The sequence below is a fragment of the Oratosquilla oratoria genome, chromosome 21, assembly GCF_046742065.1.
Source record: "Oratosquilla oratoria isolate Oo_2021 chromosome 21, ASM4674206v1, whole genome shotgun sequence".
In the NCBI taxonomy this organism is placed as follows: Eukaryota; Metazoa; Arthropoda; class Malacostraca; order Stomatopoda; family Squillidae; genus Oratosquilla; species Oratosquilla oratoria.
This window is the reverse complement of record NC_134797.1, coordinates 15,548,366-15,557,120: the sequence shown is the minus strand read 5'-3', so window position 1 is coordinate 15,557,120 and position 8,755 is coordinate 15,548,366.

Genomic DNA, 8,755 nt, shown 5'->3' with positions numbered 1-8,755 from the left:
TTCGACTACAATTCTTCTTCAGATTTGAAATTCCTTGTGGTCGAAACGTCAGCAATATCCTGATCCAATCCGTGTTTTCTTGCCACCTTTTCCGCTTAACTGTCTCGCCTTCAAACAGTTCCTGGTGTGTCGATTTGTATTCAGTCGACGATAACCAGCGCTTCTATACTTCCCGACACTACCGCGCCGAGGAGTCGAAAGCGGTAAAGGAAAGATTTTGAGGAAGGTAGTAGAAAGGAGAAGGAGGAGTACAAGTTAAGTAATCAGGATTCTTCTATCAGTGAAGATGTTTATCTAATCGTATATGGAACACTGCGTCACTCTGTCGGGTAGGGACGTAACTAAGGCACCAAAAGTACTTACAACATAAATTGTACACAGTTATTACCCAGTACGATATTTGACGTGTCGAGATTCAGATTATTGTCCATGTAGGTAATGTCTAAAACTTGGAAGTTCCCAATATTTGCAACGAAAACCCGTTTAGGGATTAGCGATTCCAGCATCCAGGATTCGGAACTTCATTATGAAAATTGGAGATTTTCGAATTTTAGAGGGATTCCCAGTACAGAGAACTGTCTGTATATTTTATCTCATTTAACTTTTTTTTGTATCGACGAGGCTTATTCAGGGTAGCTTTAGATGATTTTATTTATCTAGACACAGGAACAAAATACGTCATGTCTTGAAATATACTAAAATTGTAAGAAACTAAGGCGCGCCATTTACGTTTATTCCACATGAATTGGTTTAGCCAGTGAATAGTGCCACAAAAGTGATTCACTCAACTATCTTACCCTCAAAGCTCCTTGATGTAATGGATAGAAAACAACAAATCCAACGAAAAATTTAAAATTTAACCACGTTTGCTACGATGTCCTGTTTTAGTGTTAAACCATTTTATTTTATTTAACCCATTCAACTCCGATGACAAGATGTCTTGTCATTTGGTCAAATAAAACAAAAAATCATAATAAAACAACAAAATGTTTGATGATCAAACAGCACCAGAAAAATATGACGTCATCAGTCCTCCTCCTCGAGGAGGAGGACTGATGACGTCATATTTTTCTGGTGCTGTTTGATCATCAAACATTTTGTTGTTTTATTATGATTTTTTGTTTTATTTGACCAAATGACAAGACATCTTGTCATCGGAGTTGAATGGGTTAAGGAACACCAAACTGGACGAATTTTTATAAAATTCTTCGACCTGAGGAAGCCGACATGTTCTCCAAGAGGGTAAGACTGTGGGATATAAACAAAATGATAGATGGCTGTTTCACTGTTGACTTGATATGTAGACTGGGCAGATGTTGAGCCAACTCGATGATGTGCCCGTTGACGATGGACTTGTCAGTTGTCAACCTCTCTCCCAGTTCAGTTTTGTCCCCTAAATCACAAGGGATCTTTGTATTCATTGATCATTCTCTATGAAATTGCTATTTCATGAGTGTTTTGTATTCTATTCTGCAATGTATATATACATATATATATATATATATATATATATATATATATATATATATATATATATATATATATATATATATAAAACCTCTCTTTTTATTGCATTTCTGTAACAGGGTGGACATTGGCAAACAGGAAGGATGAAAGGAGGCAGGTAGGCAGGCCTCGCCTCTCCCTTCCCCATCCTATATCACCTCCCTGTTCCCTCCACCACCTTCACTTCCCCCTTCTTTCGTTCTCCCTCTCATGTCCCCCTCCTCCTCCTCTTCCCTCTCACCTCTTCCTCCTTCCCCCTCAACACTTCCTCCTCATCCTACCTCTCATCACTTCCATTTCTTCCTCCTCCATTTTGCCCCTTATTCCTCTGAATGTCGTCTGTGAACACCATGTGGAAATTATCATTCAGTACTTGTGTACGTGTGTGTGCACGTTGAGTGTATGCTTGTGTGTACGGCTATTACTGGAGAAAACGCGAAAGTTATTGTGTATTTCATTTTGCTTTCTATATTCATGCAACGCACATTTTACTTCCATATCCACTGTTTTGTTGCCCCCATCGTGTATATGGGTAAAAATGAAGACATGGCTCGGACGTTTTGTTCCCACCAATGCCTCTCTCTCTCTGTGAATGCATCTCACTGGCATATCTAATGACCCAAACTCATCCATCACGTATCTCACTCCACTTCTCCTTTCCCTCGTGACATCGACTCCTAGGGGTTGACCAGACCCTGGACTGTTTTGTTCCGGGGCGCCCTTGTTGGTTTTCCGGGGGCAGCGTGGATATTGTCCGGGTAAGCGTGTGGTCCAATACGAGGTCACGGGGCGTACATCCGCAAAGGTCATGGCAGGTCAAGACTCAAGTCTCCCGTTGGCTTCCAGATACTTCCGGGGGTGTACACGTGCGCCTGTACACTCTGTACACGTTCAAAGATCTGTACGTGTTCGTGGTTTTCTCACGAGTGTGGGAATGAAGTTGCGTCCATTTGTGGGGATGTCCCTGAATAAGTTCACAATAATAATTATCAGAGGTCCGTGTGTGTGTGTGTGTGTGTGTGTGTGTGTGTATTTACCTAGTTGTACCTAGTTGTATTTTACGGGAAGGGGAGCTATGCTCGTGAGGTCCCGTCTTCATATCTCATTTTATCTAAACTATTTTTAAATTCATGTATTGTTTTTGCACACACCACTTTCTCATCTAACTTGTTCCAACTGTCTATTGCTCTGTGAGGAAAGCTGTTCTTTTTCAAATCTCTTCTATAGTTGTCTTTTTTTATTTTCTTTCCGTGTCCTCTTGTATTTCTGTCATCCCATTTTATCAGATTCTCTCTATCAGTAATTTCTATGCCTTTCATGATTCTGTAAATAGCTATCAAATCTCCTCTCTCTCTTCTTTGCTCTAGTGTCTGTAGTTTAAGTTTTTGTAGTCTCTCTTCATATGATAGTTTTGAGAGTGTTGGTGCCAGTTTAGTAATTGCTCTTTGTATTCTTTCAAGTTTTTTTATACATTTTTTTGTACTTGGTGACCATATCGTTGCTGCATATTCCAATCTTGGTCTTATCAGGGTGACTAGGATTTTCCTCACCATTTCTTCATCCAGGTATGTAAATGCCACTTTGATTGTTCTTATTAAATTATAAGTTTCTCCAAAAATCTTATTTATATGTTTCTCAGGTGACATATTATTCATAACAATGACTCCCAGGTCCCTCTCATTTTCTACTCTTTTTATTCCTTCTTCTCCCAAATTATATGATCCTGTTATTCTGTTTTTGCTTTTTCCAAATTCCATTATACTACACTTTTTTGTATTGAACTCCATCTCCCACTTCCTACTCCATTCTTGTACTTTATTTAGATCTCTCTGTAGTGATTCACAATCTTCTTCAGTTTTCACTCTTTTCAGTAATTTTGCATCATCTGCAAAGAAGCTCATATAGCTTTCAATTCCTTCATCCATATCATTAATATATATAGCAAACATTATTGGGGCCAGAACTGTTCCCTGCGGGACACCGCTTATTACTTCATTCCATTTTGAGTGCTGATCTCTTATCACTACTCGCATTTTTCTTTCTTGCAAAAAGTCTTCCATCCAATTTAGCAATTTACCTTGTATTCCTCCTTCATATTCTAATTTCTTAAGCAACTTCTTATGTGGTACTTTGTCAAAAGCTTTTTTTAGGTCTAGAAATGCACAATCAGCCCATCCATCTCTTTCTTGTATTATATCTATTAGCCTTGAATAGAAACATATTAAATTGGTGACGCATGATCGTCCTTGTCTGAATCCAAATTGCCTTGGATTTAGTACGTTGTTTTTTTCCAAGTATTTTACCCATCTACTTTTGATAATTCTTTCACATATTTTTGCTATTGTACTTGTTAGAGAGACTGGTCTATAGTTGGTAGGTTCTTCTTTATTTCCTCCTTTATATATAGGTACTATATTTGCTTTTTTCCAATCTTCTGGAACTTTTCCTTCTTTTAAGGAACTGCTTATTATGCTATGTATTTTGTCTGCCAGTTCATTCCTACATTCTTTCAGAATCCAGTTTGCTATTTCATCTGGCCCATGCGATTTTCTGACATCAAAATTACCCAAGTGTGTCAATATTTCATTCTTCGTTACTTCTATTTCTTCCATAGGGGGGACTTTTTCCTTCCACTCAATCTCTTCAGGTTGTATATTTTCCCTTGTAAACACTGATTTAAAATGTTTGTTCATAATTTCTGCCATTTCCATTTCCTCAGTGTATTCAACTCCCCCTTGTCTTAATTTCTCCAAGTCTTGTTTGTTTTTCAGTTTATTGTTTACAAATCTGTAGAATAGTTTTGGTTGATCTTTACACTTTTCTATAACATCTTTTTCATATTTTCTTTTTTCCTCTCTGCACTTTTGTACATATTCATTTCTATAACCAGTATATATTTTCCATTTTTCAGGTCTTCTGTCTTTTTTCCATCCGGTCCAGGCTTTGTCTCTTTTGTCTTTTAACTCCCTACAACTTTTGTTGTACCAGCATTTTACATATTCTTTTTCTTGTTTTTGTCTTGGGACATACTTTTCCACTCCTTCTTTGTAAATTTTTGTCAAAATATTCCATTTCTCTTCCACTGATGTTTCTTCTTTGTATATTTCTTCCCAGTTTTCTTGTTGGAAGAATTCTCTTATTTTATCAAAGTTTGTTTTTTCATACATCATTCTTCCTTTTCTATATTGTTCATTTCTTTTCATATATTTTTCTTCATTAAGTTCCAGTTCAATCAATATGTGGTCACTTTTACCTATTGGTGTTTTATATTCAATCTTGTCCACTATTCTAGGTTCAGATGTAATTATTAAGTCTAGCCTCGATGGTTCTTCTTCATTTCTATACCTAGTGTTCTCTTGTATCCATTGTGTCATTGAATGGTCAGTAATCATCTCAAGTAGAGCATTTCCCCATGAGTCATCACCACTCTTTACTGTCATTTCTTCCCAGCAGATTTCTTTGCAATTAAAGTCGCCCATCATAACTATTCTTCCTCCGTCTTCCATTATTTTAGTTAATGCTATCTTTGTGTCCTCTAACATACTTTTATGTTCATTCTCCTCCCATGAGGCTGTTTTCGGAGGCACATAGTTGATCACAAATTTTCTGCTCTTCTTATCTCGGTCTTCCACTTCTATCATAATCATCTCTACTGTATTCTTTCCATATATGACACCTTTCACGTTTATATCCTTCTTTGTCAGGAACATAACTCCACCCCCTTGTTTTTTCTCTCTGTTTCTAATCCAATAATTGTATGTATCATGTCCTACACTGTTGGGTGGTAGTGGGCCTTTTAATTTTGTTTCTACAATTCCCATTATGTCCGGTTCTTTTTCTTTCAAATAATCATTCAGTTCATTCAATCCTGTTATCAATCCATCTATATTTGTGTAGGACACTCTTAGTTTTCTGCCACTTCCATTGTGTTCTCTGTTTCCCTTATGTTTTTCTTTAGTATGTCGAACTGCTTTATTTTCATGTTCACTACTCTCCAATAGAATCTCTCTTTCTCTGACTCCGTTCTTTCCTCGTTTTTTGCCTTAGCTTCAATTCTTTTCTGCTTTTCTGCCTCTCTTTCCTCCTTATTCATTTCTCTTTTTATCCATACCTTTTTATATTGATCATTTGTTGCTAGTTTCCCTGTCTTGGATAGAATTTTCTCTGCCGTTGTTTGTGACCTGAATTTAATCTTAATTGGTCTGGTCTTATCTGTACTATATTTTCCGAGTCTGAATTTTTCCTCAATTTCCTTTATAATTTCTGGTTCATCTTCCTGGACTAATTTTAATAAACTGCTTACCCTTTCATTTTCCTCCTTGATTCTTGCGGTTCTATCTGGGTTATGTTTCTCTTCCATTCCTAATATAATTATACATTTCTTTTTGTCAGCTAATTCTCTTACTATATTCTCCTTCTGTCTCATCACTTTAATAACTGAGTCTTCATTATGTTCTTTCAATTGCTGTTTGACTATGTCAGTGAATGAAACCTTATTCCCTTCTTGAGTTATTCTCCAATTTTTAGCTTCTGTAGCTATTTTCTCACTGTTTTCATTACTATTCTTCTTCAATTTCTCATTCTCCTCCTTTACATTTCCTAACTGTCTTTTTAGGTCCTCTACTTCTTCAGTTAAGTTTCTGTTAGCCTTCTCTAGTTGTTCCAATCTTTCAATTCTTTGTAGAATGGAGCCTACATTACCTAACTTACGTTCCAAGTCCTCGATCACCTTATCAACTCTCTCCTCTAGTCTTATCAGTCTGGGGGGGGTTGTGTCCCCCCCACCCTCTTTAAATCCCTGGAACATATTCTCGTCACTTTCTACTGTATTTCTCCTCTCTATACTTCTAATCTTTACATTTTTATTTGCCATTTCGTCATCCGGTGGTCGTTTCATGTTGATCTTCCGCCCGTCTGCCTGGGCCAAGTCCTCCACATCCTCATTATCTTCCATTTCCCCAGTAATCCCTCCCCCTCTCCTCTTTCCTTACTTTCCCACTACCTCACGAGCAATTCCCCCCCCCCCTGCAAATACAAAAAGGCACTTCTCTTTGCGTTGGTATCCTCAATCTGCACTTTTCTTCAGAGCGTTCGTCAAGCCGTCCGTTCGTTGAAAGTGTGTGTGTGTGTGTGTGTGTGTGTGTGTGTGTGTGTGTGTGTGTGTGTGTGTGTGTGTGTGTGTGTGTGTGTGTGTTTACCAAGTTGTATTTTACGGGAAGGGGAGCTATGCTCGTGGTGTCCCGTCTTCATATCTCATTTTATCTAAACTATTTTTAAATTCATGAATTGTTTTTGCATGTGTGTGTATGTATGTATGTATGTGTGTGTGTGTGTGTGTGTGTGTGTGTGTGTGTGTGTGTGTGTGTGTGTGTGTGTGTGTGTGTGTGTGTGTGTGTGTGTGTGTATTTACCTAGTTGTATTTACCTAGTTGTATATTACGGGAAGGGGAGCTATGCTCGTGGGGTCCCGTCTTCATTTCTCATTTTATCTAAACAATTTTTAAATTCAAGTGTGTGTGTGTGTGTGTGTGTGTGTGTGTGTGTGTGTGTGTGTGTGTGTGTGTGTGTGTGTGTGTGTGTGTGTGTGTGTGTGTGTGTGTGTGTGTGTGTGTGTGTGTGTGTGTGTGTGTGTGTGTGTGTGTGTGTGTGTGTGTGTGTGTACGTGTGTGTGTGTGTGTGTGTGTGTATTTACCTAGTTGTATTTACCTAGTTGTATTTTACGGGAAGGGGAGCTATGCTCGTGAGGTCCCGTCTTCATATCTCATTTTATCTAAACTATTTTTAAATTCATGTATTGTTTTTGCACACACCACTTTCTCATCTAACTTGTTCCAACTGTCTATTGCTCTGTGAGGAAAGCTGTTCTTTTTCAAATCTCTTCTATAGTTGTCTTTTTTTATTTTCTTTCCGTGTCCTCTTGTATTTCTGTCATCCCATTTTATCAGATTCTCTCTATCAGTAATTTCTATGCCTTTCATGATTCTGTAAATAGCTATCAAATCTCCTCTCTCTCTTCTTTGCTCTAGTGTCTGTAGTTTAAGTTTTTGTAGTCTCTCTTCATATGATAGTTTTGAGAGTGTTGGTGCCAGTTTAGTAATTGCTCTTTGTATTCTTTCAAGTTTTTTTATACATTTTTTTGTACTTGGTGACCATATCGTTGCTGCATATTCCAATCTTGGTCTTATCAGGGTGACTAGGATTTTCCTCACCATTTCTTCATCCAGGTATGTAAATGCCACTTTGATTGTTCTTATTAAATTATAAGTTTCTCCAAAAATCTTATTTATATGTTTCTCAGGTGACATATTATTCATAACAATGACTCCCAGGTCCCTCTCATTTTCTACTCTTTTTATTCCTTCTTCTCCCAAATTATATGATCCTGTTATTCTGTTTTTGCTTTTTCCAAATTCCATTATACTACACTTTTTTGTATTGAACTCCATCTCCCACTTCCTACTCCATTCTTGTACTTTATTTAGATCTCTCTGTAGTGATTCACAATCTTCTTCAGTTTTCACTCTTTTCAGTAATTTTGCATCATCTGCAAAGAAGCTCATATAGCTTTCAATTCCTTCATCCATATCATTAATATATATAGCAAACATTATTGGGGCCAGAACTGTTCCCTGCGGGACACCGCTTATTACTTCATTCCATTTTGAGTGCTGATCTCTTATCACTACTCGCATTTTTCTTTCTTGCAAAAAGTCTTCCATCCAATTTAGCAATTTACCTTGTATTCCTCCTTCATATTCTAATTTCTTAAGCAACTTCTTATGTGGTACTTTGTCAAAAGCTTTTTTTAGGTCTAGAAATGCACAATCAGCCCATCCATCTCTTTCTTGTATTATATCTATTAGCCTTGAATAGAAACATATTAAATTGGTGACGCATGATCGTCCTTGTCTGAATCCAAATTGCCTTGGATTTAGTACGTTGTTTTTTTCCAAGTATTTTACCCATCTACTTTTGATAATTCTTTCACATATTTTTGCTATTGTACTTGTTAGAGAGACTGGTCTATAGTTGGTAGGTTCTTCTTTATTTCCTCCTTTATATATAGGTACTATATTTGCTTTTTTCCAATCTTCTGGAACTTTTCCTTCTTTTAAGGAACTGCTTATTATGCTATGTATTTTGTCTGCCAGTTCATTCCTACATTCTTTCAGAATCCAGTTTGCTATTTCATCTGGCCCATGCGATTTTCTGACATCAAAATTACCCAAGTGTGTCAATATTTCATTCTT